The 15,409-nt window shown below is 39.7% G+C and overlaps 1 pseudogene; it reads right to left on the reverse strand.

Annotated features, from left to right (window-relative positions):
• Window positions 1–2,029: 2,029 nt before the first annotated feature.
• LOC129485752 (HIG1 domain family member 1A, mitochondrial-like) lies at window positions 2,030–2,386 on the reverse strand (annotated as a pseudogene).
• Between the last annotated feature and the right edge of the window lie 13,023 nt (window positions 2,387–15,409).

Genomic DNA, 15,409 nt, shown 5'->3' on the forward strand with positions numbered 1-15,409 from the left:
TCATAGCTATTTAGAGAAATGAGAACTTAGGTCTTTATAATTGCAAACGTTATTTTCCAGTTCTAAGTTCAGGCTCTATTCTCCACGGTATTGAATCTTCCAAGTTGTGATACATCAATATAATGTATGATCTGTGCCTGAACATCCAAACATTTGTAAGTTTCTAGGATAGATGAAGGCAAGTTTGTTTCAGCTAGCTTTGTTATGATTTGCTTTTTTCTAAGTGGTTAGTAACTTACCAATTAAATATATAATTTGGAAAATAAATTTTGATAATTTCTTTCTCTTTCACAAGTTATTGTAGCTCAAACACAAAGCAATACTAATGTAGTCTAGCTGTCTATGGGCAGATTACCTGAAGCAGTGTCTGAGCATGTTTAGTCATAAGCTTAAGACAACCAGAAAATGTTCATTTTGGGAGGATGATGATTTCTGCTCACCTATCAGAACCTCAAACTACATGTGTGCTTAAGTAGTGTTTGTTTAGTGAAGGTAAATATTTCTTTTTTTTTTTTTAGACATGGTCACTTGATTTAATAACAATACATACACCATGTTGTCACTATGGAATGTAAATTCAGGTTAGACAAGAGAATTTCACAAGTGTAATAGCATTCTGTAGTATATAAAGGTGTATACACTGTCTGACCAAACCAGCTTGCTCATAAAACATTAATCAATTCCATTATAGGTAATTGGTTTAGTTTAATGTTTACAATTCTTATGGAGAAAATAAGAAAAGCACACATTTATTTATTTATTTATTTAGAGACAGGGTCTCATTCTGTTGCCTGGGCTGGAGTGCAGTGGTGTGATCTCGGCTCACTGCAGCCTCTGCCTCCCAGGCTCAAGCAATTCTCCTGCCTCAGCCACCTGAGTAGCTGGGACTACCAGTGTGCGCCGCCACGCCTGGCTAATTTTTGTATTCTTAGTAGAGACAGGGTTTAATTATGTTGCCCAGGCTGGTCTCGACCTCCTAAACTCAAGCAATCTGCCCACCTCGGCGTCCCAAAGTGCTGGGATTACAGGCATAAGCCACCGTGCACAGCCAGCAACGCACACATTTAGAAAGTGTTTATTTACCTTTCTATGAGTGGTTAAAATACACATTTCTATTTCAAGATGATATTTTAAAATTATTCTAATACAACAGGAGCAAAAATATAATTCTGCAATTACAAGATAACTAAACTAGAATCCATAAGTTATTATCATGTTTATAATTACTTTTTTTTTTTTTGAGTCGGAGTGTTGCTCTGTTGCCCAGGCTGGAGTGCAGTGGCATGATCTCGGCTCACTGCAAGCTCCGCCTCCCGGGTTCACGCCATTCTCCTGCCTCAGCCTTCCGAGTAGCTGGGACTACAGGCGCCCGCCACCACACCCCGCTAATTTTTTTGTATTTTTAGTAGAGACGGGGTTTCATCGTGTCAGCCAGGTTGGTTTCGATCTCCTGACCTCGTGATCCGCCCGCCTCAGCCTCCCAAAGTGCTGGGATTACAGGCGTGAGCCACCGCGCCCTGCCGCGATTCTTTAATAAATACTACTAGTATGCAGCTCTATTGTAAGCTTTCTAGATTTGGTTTAAACACACACACACATATATACTTTCAGCTGTGGGAGGCTTTACAAGTTCTATTACATGCACTTTCTAGACAGAGCTCTAAAAGAGCCAGCCAGTCCACAAGACAGGTAGAAAAAAAGTTAAATTAACTGGGGCAAATAGGACTCTTATATAACATCCAAAACATGCGAGATTCTGCAGCAAACTGGGAGTACTTCAGGGTTGGCCTGCTGTCTTCTTTAGAACTAATTTCACCTCAATAGTTTAAGAAGGTGGACATTTTAACGCTATCAAGTGCATTTAGGTGACATGTTTCTTTTGTGTTAACTTGACTCCTCTGAATGACCTAGTTGGTAAACTAGTCACAAATAATTCAATCACCAGGCAAATCAAGCCTGTAGGAAAGGAAGCCAATATTCAAAATGCCATGTTACCATCTGAACCCACTCAAATACTTTATTTTTAACATTAATATGTAACTTCAGTAATGAGATGTCTAACTAAAGCAAGCTCCTGCAACAAGACCAAGATAGCTTCATTTCTTCTAAGGCTTAGGATTGCCCAGAATTCCTAATACATGGAATAGCCCATACCAAGAGTCATTGCTTCTACAACAAAGCCTTGGGCTGCCACACACATGTGGATCAGATGAAGGGACATTTTAGTATTTCCCCTGCTCTTCAATTTGTATAATCCCTATGCAACAATTGCTGCAAAACCTGCTATTCCAGTGGGGATGAATGGTGCGTTTTTAGCTTTTCTAATAAGTTTGGATCCCTGATCTTCATCATATGAAGAAAGGGAAGCATCTGTGTCTGTTGACATAGTGATTGCTTGAAGAATCTCCCTAGAACTAGCAAACCCCTCACACGCCAGCTGGCTCGAAGCTAAATATTTCTAAGTATTGTCATATATAATTTTCAAAATAATGCTAATTTATAATAATGTACTATAGGTGACTCAGATTTATGATTAAAGTTAGGCTGTTTCCCTCTATAAAATAATAGTAATGGTTAATAGTACCAAATATATGCCACACACTATTCTAAGTGTTTTACATTTATTAATATTAATGCACTTTACATTTGCAACAACCCCATGTAGTAGGCATTGTTATTACCACATTTCCATTTTACAGATGAAGAAACTGAGACACAGAGAAATTAAATAGATTACCCCAGATCAAAAAGTTGACAGGGCCAGAATGAAATGTCAGGCACCCTGCTCCTGGCATCAGTGCTTTAATTACTATACTATTCATCCTCTCAATACAGTCTGCACTTCAGCTCCCTTCATTTAGACCTGGAGCCACATTCTAAACTTGAGCACCTGCAGTCAAAATCTGTTTTTCAGTTAATCACTCAATATTGAATGAATGAAATGGAAAGAAGTCAAATAACTAGCTTATAGTCAGAGCTGGCAACGTTATTTGCAGGGCCAAGTCCATAATGAAACTGCTTGTTCAAAAATTAGGAAAAAAAGTATAATTAAACATACTAAAATATAAAGCTTTTCCTTTAGTTTACGATCTTTCTCCTGTCATGATAGTTTTTGTTTGCCATTTAGTGTCATCTTAAGAAAAGGAAAATTAAAATTTAAAATGATTAGCATACATTTTACCATTCATCTTTGTATTGTGCAATACCTATTTTTAAATGCAAATATTGGAGTATTTAATTTGCATGTGGAATCACCAAAATTCCACCATGGTTTTATTTTATTTTATTTTATTTTACTTTATTTTATTTTATTTTTTTGTAGTTTGCACATGAATATCTTTTTTTTCCTTACCAGAACAGTGGAAACTGCATAAACTAACTCAACTGCTTTTATTTTACTTCTTGACATGCATACATTCCACCAGCATTTTCTACCTTCAGCTTACTGATGAGTAATGAAAGACAGAAAGAAAATGAAATATGGGTTGTCCTGTTTTTTTCTTTCCTCCTTTGTCATCATTTTCAATGTAAGTAGGTCATTAACACAGGAAACTAATATGCAAAAGAAAGTATGATAAGTTTCCTTGGTTGTTCATGTTTCTTAGAACACTATTGTTTTCTTTCTGTGTTTGAAGCAAGCTCTGGTTTGAATAAAAATTATAGCCTTTTGGGGCCATCAGTGCCTTTGCTTCCTCAGTAGTGGACATAAGACACCGACCTTGAATACTTGATTTGAGTAACCATGAACTTCCACTTAGCATGGGTCCACCAGAATCCTGTGCTCCTGGACATCATGAATACTGTGTGAATTGGGAGCTAAGGAGTAGAACAGGCCAAGATACCTGGATTTTGCTTTGTATCTCCTCTGTTCCAGTGTATATTCCCCTGAAACACTGGACTTCACTTATGAATATGTTTAAATATGAAATTACTGGGAATTTCAACATGGCAATAGCAGAGTCCTTTTGAGTGCAAGGCACTGTATGACTACACAAGTCCTACATCTCTGAAGTGGGACCTGCTCAGTCGGGGCCATTAGATGAATCGAAAGCTGGATTGGCCTCACACCATTTTTCCAGTCAACCCCAAACATGGTACTAAAGATAGAAAGAATTGGCCTGGGAAGGTTAGGTGTGATCACAGGTGATCAAGCCAAGGTGAGATTGACTTCCAAAGGATTCTTGCCACGTAGCTTGGAAAATAGTCTGGAGAAGCCAGTTAGTTGCTCGACACCATGCTCAGTAAACACCCTCCACAGGCTGAGGGACCTTCTCAGAATTGCCTGGGTTCTTGTGAGATGGTTCACTCCCGCAGTAAATTGCTGTGCTGGTTTGATGGTAGATGATAAATCTAGCGGCCAGAAAGCAAACAATAATCACACTGCAACCCTGCGTCATACTGCATGCAACATTTTTTGAAGTATCTTCATTCTCATTAGTTTATTCATGCTCACATCTCTATGAGAAAGGCAGGAATTTTTTTCCATTTTACAGCTGAGAAAGCTTAGGAAGTCTAGAGTAGGACTGTCTAACAGAACTTTATGCAAAGATGGAGGTGTCCTTTACCTGTGCTGTCTAATATAATCATCACTAGCCACACATGGCTAGTGCCACTGAAAAGCTGAAGTTTAAACTGATTTAATTTGAATTAAATTCAAGTAGCCACATGTGTCTAGTGGCTTTTATGTTGGACATGCAACTGGAGAACATACATGGTGATGCACTCCCTCTACACATTCACTCACTAAATTACCAGGATCAGAGCCTGAGAGTCTAGGAACTTCTCAAGAGCAGGCTCTTAACCAGGCACTTTTGGCATCTGGGGCCTGTCACTCAAGATCAGCTAATCTGCCTGGCCCTCAGGACCCTTCCGCCCGCCTTGTTCAAGTCAATAGCCAGGGGAACAGACTTTATACAGCACATCTCCAGGTGGTGCTAGGTTGGCACTCATGTTTTAGGAAGCCAGCAAGAGGTCTTTTGGATCTAGATATGCCTGTCTGTCTCTTAGAAGATTAACAAGGCAAGGACATCAGACACTCCCAAAATGCTAATCTCATTATCTTTTCAACTCTGTGGAAAAACATCATCCTTCATTTTCTCAGATTTCATTTGCATTCAAAGAAGCTAAAAGTGGTCAAGATGCTTTCCTTCTGGGGTCACATGTTACAGGAATCTAAAGCCTACTTGATTGACCTGACTGTTCTTACCCTGCGAAGAGGCCTAATTAACCCTGTTCATCTCTAAGACGAGGTTACAGCAGCCCTTATGCCAACTCTGGGAACTCCTATTCAATGTTACTGACCCCTTCATTCCCATACCATCAGGATGAATTTCACTTCAGGCCTAACCTTGCCATCATTGTTTCTCCGAATCCTGGTACAATCCATTTTAGTGTTAGTATACTTCATCAGGTGGGAAGTGTGCTTACCTGAAACACTCCTCCTCTCCCCCACACTACTAACAACTCCCAATTTCTTTCAGTTGATCTGTTGGCCATTTATTCAAATACTGCTAGGTGCTAAAGAGATGCTAAAAAAACATACAGCTACAGTCCCTCGTCTCCATCTCCAAGCTTCCCAGTCTCAAACCAGGTTGGGAAGGCAAGATTCAAACTAGCCATACTTGTCAGTATCCATCTGTTTATTCACCATTACTCAGATATTGACCAGATGCTAGAAGAGTATGTACTTATATTCCTACCAAAATGGTACATACAATCACTGGAGAATCTGCTCATGATCTCACTGTCATCCATCCAGAAAAATTCATTTTACAACTAGAAGTTTCAGTATCCCCTGATTATCCAAACTTCCTACCACTGCTGACACACAGCAGTCAGCTACTATTATGAGACTTATGAGCACTCAAGCATATGGCTTTCAAGTCTATTATTTCCCAAAATCCTTGAGGACTACAATACAACAATTTTCTCCATCTCTTATACCTCTTCCTAGTTTAAGCCAATTTTCGTCCCCTGGAGTACCACAATGACCTCTTAACTCATCCCTACTATCCATTTTACACAATTCAGCTAGAATGATACTTTAGAGAGGTAATTTGAAGCATGCCATTTCTCTATTCTAATACCTTTAATGGCACAATATTGTTCTTAGATTTAACACCCAAATCCTGAATATGACTCGCAGGTATTGTTAGATCAGCTGTGGCCTCTTCCTCTTCCTATTTCAGCCATTTTACCTTAGCTCTTTGTACTTCAGGCAGTAAGCCTTTTTATGTTTATTAATCAATTAATTCAATAGACATGTATACAGAACCTGGGTGAATAAGACGGAAAACTTCTTCACTTTTGTGGAACTTTTATTTTAATTATAGAAAATAGATAAGTAAAAAGAAAAGATAATTTTAGGTTGTTGAAGGAAATACAGTGAGGTCCTCCAAAGTAGCTTGGAAAAAGCCCTGCTGTAGAGAAGGTGCTATGAGGGCTTCTTTTAAATGCCCCACTACTTTCTGTCCTAGGACCATCACTCCTGCTATTCCTTCTTCTTGGAAATCCCCTTCTGGAATCTTCTACCTCAACTTCTACCCCATTCCACTGAGGCATCTTCTGCTCATTTTTCAGATCACAGTTCATGTGTCTCTTTCTTAAGTAATCTTTCCTCAATGCCCAGGTGAACTCAGTTTTCCCTGTTACTATTTTCTTATTTCACTTACCTCAATTATAATTAAATATTTGCTTAATTATTATTATTTTTTCCTAATGTCTGTCTCTTTTACTATACCACATAAGGGCAGAGGCTGGATCTTCCCTGTCTCCTCAGGGCCCCACCTTGAGTCTGTCATATGTAGTTGTTTAGTCTGTATCTGCTGAGTGAATTGATAATAGTGGCTCACTACAAAGTGTTTCTCACATAGCAAGAGATAAGAAAGGAAACATGTATACATATGTAGCAAACCTGCACATTGTGCACATGTACCCTAGAACTTAAAGTATAATAATAATAATAATAAAGAAAGGAAACACTTCAGAATATCCCCCTGGTTGGTTCTCATGTGCCCTCCACACTTTGGAGCATCATCCTCTCTTGTATGCCAAAGAATTGTGTAAGGCCCATGCTGATGGACACTGTGTGTCAGGGGAGGTATCCAAGTTGGCTTTCCTACCAACGCATATGGATAGTCTGTCTTTGCTGGAAAGAGCATTGTGATAGATTACTGTTTAAAGGTCCCCTCTCCCACCCCTCCTGCCATGCCTCTCTCCTTGACTTTGGCCTTAGCTTTGTTAATTTGCCTTGGCCAACAGACCACTAGAAGAGTGACCACAAGCAGGGAATTGACATATGGTTAGTAGCTGGGCACGTTGTCTTATATCTCTTTCTTCATCATGAGAAGAGCTCCCTGTTGGCTGGGCCCCAAATGAACACATGTGGACAAACCTGAGCCCAAACTTCAATGAATAGCCATGTCCAGCTGGACTAAGGCTTGGAGCAGAGCTGTGCAGCTGAGCCCATCCCAAATCAGCTGAACCTCACTGACCTGCAGACATTTGAGCTAAATAAATATCTATTACACACTGGCTACATTTTGTGGTTGTTTGTGGTGCAGCAAATGCTAACTGACACAGACCTTAAAGCTTGGATAGATTTCTGCAACTGGTTGTAAAGTCCTACTAGATAAACAATGTGAGGGGCTGTGAAGGCCATGAGAATGTGTCTGCAGGTTTTAATACAGGGGAGCACACTTCACCTAGAGGAGCTCCAGTGATACATCCTTCATTGCCTTGGAGTAGAGGCCATGTCTGCCATGGTCTGCTCTTCACCAAAGACTGCATGAGGGAGAGTTGGAATCCTAAAACAGAATTGTTCCTGGGAGACCTGGTACCCCTTTTTAGACCAACCTTAGCAGCTTTGCTGAGCCTGCCTTCCTCTGTAAAGCAGTTTAAGCACCTTTCCTCAACACACTCTCTCTCTTGCTTTCCTTCATTCACAGTCTAATGGCTTTCCCACCCTTGTCTAACTCTCTCCCTATTTCTTTGCCTGCAAGTGTTTGCTCTACTAAAATCCTTATATGCTTAATTTTGCCTAGGCATTTGCTTGTTGGAGGATCTAAACTAAAAGAAGTGGGAGTAAGTTTGGTTTAAGAAAATAGGAGTAAGATGAAGATTTGGCACTGGCCTACCAACCACTCAATGGAAAATTGGACACTGCCCTGATAGGCAGGTAGGAGATGAATAGCCCCTGGCACAAGGTGCAGCAAACCACCATGACACACTTATATCTATGTAAAACCTGCACGTTCTGCACATGTATCCTGGAACTTAAAGTAAAATAAAGAAAAAAAAAAGAAACCGGGAAAAAATAACGGCCAATTGTCAGTAAATTAGATATGCTTGGTTAACTTGGCAGATATTAAAAGAAGGAAAAAAAACAAAGCTTGAGTAAAGTGGGCATATTGGATTGGATATATAAAGTAAAGCCAGAAAAGCCATGAAAGGATTATGTCCCATGAGAGGCTCAGAGGGCATACATTCACTAAAGCCATTAGGAATGTGCTGGTGAGAGAGGTACTTCAGGGATGAAGTAGGAGCGGTGGGCACAGACAGAACTGGGCTTATTTCATGAATTGATGCCTTATGGGGCCCATCAATAGTGGAGGCTGGTGGTGGTGGAAAACCAGCAGAAGCCAGGAGGCCACAATTACTGTAAAACTGGTGAGCTCAAAGGGAATTGTGGAGATGATGAATTACATATGGTGTCCCAGGGGCAAATAAGCCTGCTGCTTAACATTGATGGTGGGGGCAGAGAGAAAGCGAGAGCAAGAGACAGATCCAGAGAGAGAGAGAGAAAACAGATGATGGAGGAGAAAGAGGCTGAAAAGTTGTCCTGCCCAATTAAAAAAAAAAAAAAAAGATCCCTTTCTCTGTCCCCAGACATAAGTCAATTTTCTTTTCTTCTTTTTTTTTTTTTTTTGAGATGGATTCTCACTCTGTCACCCAGGCTGGACTGGAGTGCAATGGTGCGATCTCAGCTTGCTGCAACCTCCGCCTCTCAGGTTCAGGCTATTCTCCTGCCTCAGCCTCCCAAGAAGCTGGGATTACAGGCGTGCACCACCACACCTGGCTAATTTTTGTATTTTTAGTAGAGACAGGGTTTTACCATGTTGACCAGCTGGCCTCAAACTCCTGACCTCAGGTGATCTGCCCACCTCGGCCTCCCAAAGTGCTGGGATTACAGGCGTGAGCCACTGTGCCCGGCCCATCAGTCAATTTTCAAGTCTGGAACCCACTGGCTGAAGAGGTGACTTGGTCCCTAAGAGTAGGCCCTCTTGAACTCTATGACATTTATATACCTTGAAAATCCCCTCATCTTTCCCCAAAAGGAATTCCATGTACTTGGGAAATAGTACACTGGATAAAGTGGAATAGCAGAATATTTGAGGACTATTGGACTCAAGGTCTGAATTGACATTGATAGCCAGAGACCCAAAGTGTCATCATGGCCTCCTGTTGAGGTGGGGTTATGGAGGACAGGTAATAAATGAAGATCTAACTAAAATCCATGTCACAGTGAGTCCACTTGTCCCAATGACCCACTCAGTGGTAATTTTTCCAGTCCCAAGTGTGTAGTCAGAATTGATATACCAGGCAATTGAATTCTCACATTGGTTCTGTGGAGAAAAACCTATTATAATAGGGGAGGCTAAAGAGAAAACTTTGAAATTCCCTCTCCCTAACCCCCAGCCAAGATAGTAAATCAAAACAATATTTTATCCCAGTGGACATGGTGGAGATAAGTGGCACTATTAAAGAGCTAGATGATACAGGGGTAAAGGTCTCTGTCACATATCAATTTAATGCCACTCTGGCCCCTGCAGCAACAAGATTGAGCCAGGAAAACGGCTGTAGACTAATGCAGGCTAAACAAGTAGTAGCCATGATTGCAGCCGCTGCGCCAGATTTGGCACTGTTGCTAAAACAGATTAACAAGACCTCAGGTACATGGATGTAGCCAATGATTTGGCAAATCTTTTATTTTTCATTCTAATGATAAAAGGAAATCAGAAACAGTTCGCATTTGTATGGGTCAGGTGACAATATTCATTTGTAGAAGAAGGAAGAAAAAGTTCAAGTTTGAATTATCAGCGTATTGGGTAGGTAGTGAGTGCCAGCCAGAAGTAGAATATATTACTGTCTCTCTACAGACAGTAGAGGCAGCAAAGCTTCCCAATGGAAAAACAAACAAACAACAAACAAAAACAAAATAATGTATTTGGTAGTCTGCTTTGTGTGGAAGGAGACATAGCCTGAGGTGAGAATATTCATAGATTCCCAGCCAGCAGAGTGGCCAGCGGCCAGGTGATCTTCAGGGCTCTGGAAGGAAAATGACTGAAAGGTTGGAGATAAGGAGACCTGCAGGAGAGGCATGTGGATAAATGTATGGGAGTGTGAACAAAGTGCAAATTGTTCTTTATCTTTAATGACCACCAGAAGGTACCAATCATGGAAGAGGCACTAAGAAACCAAGCACAGAAAATAACTTGACCAGGGCTGGGCACCGCGGCTCACGTCTGTAGTCCCAGCACTTTGGGAGGCTGAGGTGGATGGATCACCTGAGGTCAGGAGTTTGAGATCAGCCTGGCCAACATGGTGAAACCCCGTCTCTACTAAAAATAGAAAAATTAACCGGGAGTGGTGGCAAGCACCTATAATCCCAGCTACTTGGGAGGCTGAGGCAGGAGAATCGCTTGAACCTGGAAGGTGGTGGTTGCAGTGAGCCGAGATCGTGCCACTGCACTCCAGCCTGGGCTACAGAGGGAGACTCTGACTCAAAAAAAAAAATAATAATAATAACTTGACCAAGTAATATGAGCCAATGACGGCCATCCTAGAACTGACATGGTGGGCACATGAATGAAGCAGCCACAGAGGGAGAGACAGAGGCTATTTATGGGAGCAACAGTGTGGACTCCCACTTTGGCCCAAGGACAACTCCTCAGTGGGTTTGCTAGTGAATGGCAGTCTAGAATGATTCCACCTAAACTTCTTTTCTCTTCTTCAGTCAGGGACAGACTTGTATCATTGTCTGACAGACTCTCAGAGCCTTATCCGGCTCCCTTTCAATTCCCTTCCACATAGGAATTTTCCCTAATAAAATCATTTCATGTTTGTTTCTGTCCTGGAATCTGCTTCTTTCAGACCTCGTCTTACATAGTTCCCTAGCCTAGGAATGCAGAAATGTCCTTTGATTAGGCTCCAGTTCTATTCCCTGAAAGTAGCTCCCTTCCCTTCTGTTTTCTGTGATCTTTAGCTCTGGTTTTCTTCTGCATCAGGCTTCATGACCACACTTGAAGAGGGCATCAGAGATGGAGTACTGAGTAGCTTTCTTTCTTTTTTTTTTTTTTTTTTGAGACAAAGTCTTGCTCTTGTCCCACAGTCTGGAGTGCAATGGCGCGATCTCGGCTCACTGCAACCTCCACCTCCCGGGTTCAAGTGATTCTCCTGCCTCAACCTCCTGAGTAGCTGGGATTACAGGTGCTTACCACCATGCCCAGCTAATTTTTTGTATTTTAAGTAGAGACAGGGTTTCACATGTTGGCCAGGCTGGTCTCAAACTCCTGATCTCAGGTGATCCGCCTGCCTCGGCCTCCCAAAGTGCTGGGATTACAGGCGTGAGCCACCGCACCCAGCCCTGAATAGCTTTCTTAGCGCCCGCTTTCTGCATCTGAATGTTAGGAGTCCAAAGGACATATTAAGTAACAAATGACCACAATCTCTTTTTCTTCAGGTAGGTCATAGTACAATTCTCTCAAAACAGTTTTGTATCTAACTCTGGTTAGCACAATTTGCCAGTTGTACACTGATGATTCTTTTTGAAAGATATCCCTCTCTCTAAACTTAATTGTTGGTAACTTTAAAGTCTAATCTTCTGTGAAAGAGCCACTTCTTCAGATTTCTTTCACTGAGCTATTTTGACCAATGGAAAAGTTTTACTTCATTCTGCTATAGAATATTTACTCACATAATACTACACTGACCCTCATCCAGTTTGCCTGTTTGCTCAGTTTTTGTTTTCTAGAATCCTCATGCTTCTTTTAGGCTTCATCTTCCCACTTGAAGTGTTGTTACTTGACCATGTTTTCTATATTAGAAACACCATGTTTCAGACAATGCTGTTAATTGAAACTTCACACACTTCCTGGATTCCAAATCTTCATTTTCCCTCTCATGCTTTTTCAAACTTTCCACAAACAAGCCAGAAATCTATGTCAGTTCCACATTTTTTCCCGTTTTCTTTAGTTCACTGTGCTTGAAACTCACTCATTTGTTTTTTCACTTCTACTATAACAAATAGAAAAGAAGAACAAGGACCATATCTGTAGACACTTTAATATGTAAGTATCAAGGAGAAAAAGAGGAACCAAATGAAACTGAGAAGGACCAACCAACAAAGGAGGGGAAAACCAAGAAAGTGGGGTGTCCTAGATGCCAAGTGGAGAAAATAGCAATTGTCCTCAATGCAGTTAAGGATATCTCATTTATCATGAGATGAAGACCGAAAATTGACCATTTGCTTTAGCCACACAGGTCACTGGTGACTTGGGGTAGAGTGCTTTGGGTGGTGTGATAAGATTGGTGCCTAATTGCAATGGGTTGAAGAGGAGATGGAATCTGTGTCTTGTTTCTTCATTAGGTAAATAAATTTCTCCCCCTCTCCCTGTTTCTTCAGTTCTGCATCTCTGCCAATTATCTCAATCAAAACTGAACCATCCCAGTAGCTAGAGCTGCAAAGAATGTTTCCTTAGAAAGTGGGAGAGATGGGGTTATTATATCTATTTTAATACATTGTCTTCATCTCATTCATTGGTCTGATCTGCTTGTAGAACCCCTGAAACCATGATTGTATTTTACCTCACCACTTAGCTTCAAGGTTAGCACTAAGTAGTTTAATTTTGGAGACAGTTTTCTTACCCTTCTAATTCAGAGTGTTTTTCTTCCTATCAAATCAAATGCCAGCTGGAACTAGGATTTAAGAGGCTGAAATTATCAGGTTTGGTTTCAAGGCAGTTGGAAAAAAAATAGTTGATGGGAGTCTTGGGTTCTATCCCTGATTCTAAAATAATTGTGTGATTCAGTCAAGTTCTTAGTTGTAAGGGTATCTGGGCAAATTACTAAGAAAATGTTAGCTCTGAAATGAGAGAGTATTTCTGGTTTCTCATATCCATAAAAGTCAATGTCTTATTGCCCTCAGCTCTTCACACAATTAAAAAAAATCAACATATTTTTCCCAAATGTCTGAGGAGGTAGGTAATATTATTCATGTTTTAGAGATTTGGAAATGGAAGCTAAGAGAGTGTAGGTGATTTCCCATGTTTTAAAGTTGTTAAGAAGGAGAACAATTTATGACTGCAAGCCATGAAGCCAAATGGCCTATGTCTGCAATCATGGCTTTGTAACTTACTAGCTGTGTGACCTTGGACAGTGACCTAAATCCTGAGACTCAGTTAATTTAACAGTGGAACTGGACTAAGGCCGGCATTTGCCTATGGATTGTTGGGGGCATTAACTGTGATAATCCAGGTAAAATGCTTTAATATTCCTCAGCATGCAGTATGTCTTCAATAAGTATTAACTCAGAATGAAATGTATTTCCTTTTCTCTTTAGTATCGGATCTGCCTCTTGCATCTGAAGTATATACCAATTGACTATCTGGTCTTTTAAACCCCATTTTTATTTTGGAATTCTATTTGTTGGATTATCTGACAAACTAAAACAGTTTTTAAGTAACAAATTAGTATAAAAGTAAGAGGAATTTTATCATTTTCTATCAATTTCCAATATCAAAACTAACAAATCAAGGCAGCTCAAATTTGAAAATGCGTAGCAAGAAAGATCACCACTAAATGACTTCATTTATTTTCTCTTTCAAAAATATATATATTTAAAGCAGAAAGATAAAAAAGGAAAATTGCATTAGAAAATGGGCTGTTACCCTACTACATTTCCCCAGTGATTGATTGTATTTTCTCCCAGGAATTGAAGAAAAGGAGACGAGAATATAAGGGTTGATTGCATCAAAAGTGTGACACGAATAAAAGAATCAAGAAATCACATATGTCTGCACAGAAGTCAGCTAATAAATCAAAAGCATGTTCTTAGCTAAGTCAGATGTTGCTTTGAAACAGCATATGGTGCAATTCCAATATACTCTATATTCAGCTACCTAACAGGCTGTCTTGTTGCTTTCAACTAGTGAAAAATATGGCAGCACAAATGTTTATAAGGCTGGTAAAACATTTTAACTTTATTTTACGCCCTGATTAGCTATTGCTGGCCTGGCAATTACATTGTAAAACCTAAAATCATAAATGAAGAAAATAACCTGTTGGCAGGAGTGAACACTAATTGTTACAACGTCCTATATTAAACCTGTTCATAGTTTCTTTTTAGTAGTTATTTTGATGTAAAATTTAACAAGTTTTCTTTTATCCCATATCAAGACTGTATTTTAAAAAAGTTGTGGATTTAAATTTCTGCATCATTTGTAGAATTGAGTCATAAAATTAACATTTTTCATCATAATTTTAACCAAATCAAATCCTCATGATGGAATCATGCCTTAAGCAGGAAAGAATGAAGATTATAACCCTTAAAATATTATGATGGTAGTATCTTGCTATAAAGGATAAATAAATCGTAGTATAATTGAAGAAAAGTAGTTCACATGGATTTTTACACTTTGAGATACTAAAAAGTTTGTGACTATGTGAAGGTTACATTTTGAAATACCAAAAAGTTTGTGACAATGTGAAGGTGGCTGTGGGTGAATGTAACTTTGTAACTAAAGGAGAAACTACTATAATTAATTGACAATAGTAGAAGAAATAATTTTCAGTGAATCATTATGCTCTCCATTTTTTCAGGATTATCTTTAATTGCCATTATATTATAAGGTTAATGGGAGTCAATGTCAAATCTGAAAACTATTATTATACCCCCATACACACCTTGACCCAAAAATGCAACCACTCATGTTTTTTGGTCATTGATAACAAGTGGGACAGTCTTGTACAGTAAATTGTTGAGCCCTGTATTTTATCAGACCCAAGAAAGAAGGAGAGTTGGAGGATATCAGTGAAAGGGTAATTTTGGAATAGAAAAGTGATAATGGAGACATTGGTATAATTTCATATCCAGCTCTTTTACTCTCTCTACATGTGTAAATATGCAAGTTATTATGAATGAATGCTCAAGACCACATCGAGCAGCATCCACGGAGCACATGAGAAGTAAGAGTGAACTCCTTCCTACCTGTGTAGATACTTAAGTGTTCTGAGAGGGCCCTACAAGTACTTTGCCAGGATTATGAAAACCACGTTTTGCTGCTTATTTCTTCTTATCATTAGCCTTACTCGTTATTTCCCAAGGCCACTAATTCTGTGTTTGTTGTCTGTT

Source organism: Symphalangus syndactylus, chromosome 7, assembly GCF_028878055.3.
Source record: "Symphalangus syndactylus isolate Jambi chromosome 7, NHGRI_mSymSyn1-v2.1_pri, whole genome shotgun sequence".
NCBI classification, from domain to species: Eukaryota; Metazoa; Chordata; class Mammalia; order Primates; family Hylobatidae; genus Symphalangus; species Symphalangus syndactylus.